Source organism: Numida meleagris, chromosome 12 (genome assembly GCF_002078875.1).
Source record: "Numida meleagris isolate 19003 breed g44 Domestic line chromosome 12, NumMel1.0, whole genome shotgun sequence".
NCBI lineage: Eukaryota > Metazoa > Chordata > Aves > Galliformes > Numididae > Numida > Numida meleagris.
Genome location: NC_034420.1, coordinates 1,236,577 through 1,237,262, shown reverse-complemented (window position 1 = coordinate 1,237,262; position 686 = coordinate 1,236,577).

Below are 686 nucleotides of genomic sequence, written 5' to 3'. Positions count from 1 at the left end.
AAGGGAAGGGAAGGGAAGGGAAGGGAAGGGAAGGGAAGGGAAGGGAAGGGAAGAGGAGATGCATAGACCTTGGGGGGACACTGTCCTTGGGGGACAGTGTCATCTTGCATGCTTCGTAGATCAGAGAAGGAGCAGACCAATGTACTGAAAATATCCAGAGCCCACTATGACCTTTGCTTCCTCCAGCCCTTGCCAGCATCTTCACCAAGCCCTGTCCCCAGCCTGAGAGCTGTTTTCTGCTCCTCCCAACTGCCTCCCCCTGGGAGCAGGCAAAACCTTCCTGTTGTGGTCAGAACCAGGAGGCCAGCTGCTAAATATAGACTGCATCAGCAGGTTGGCAGATGCCAAAGAGAAACCTGAGCGGTGGAAAACGGGCAGATAGGAAGCCTTGGCTCTGCGCCTTGCCACAGGGAGGCCCATGGGCCCGTGTCCTGGGGCAGCTGGCAGAGACAAGGGAGGAAGAGGGGAACGTGCTGAGCTGTCACAGAGTTCTACTTCTGCTTCACCAGAAAGAGAAGCTGTGTTCCCAGCCCTAGTTGCACACACAGGCATGGTTGAGGAGGACCTCCTGTACTGGGGTGTCCCTCCATCTCCCCTGCAGGAAGATTTGAGGGATCAGGCATCCCAGAAATGCAGTGAGGGGAGCCCCCAGGGCATGAAGCTGCTATCACCTGACCACCAGGAGC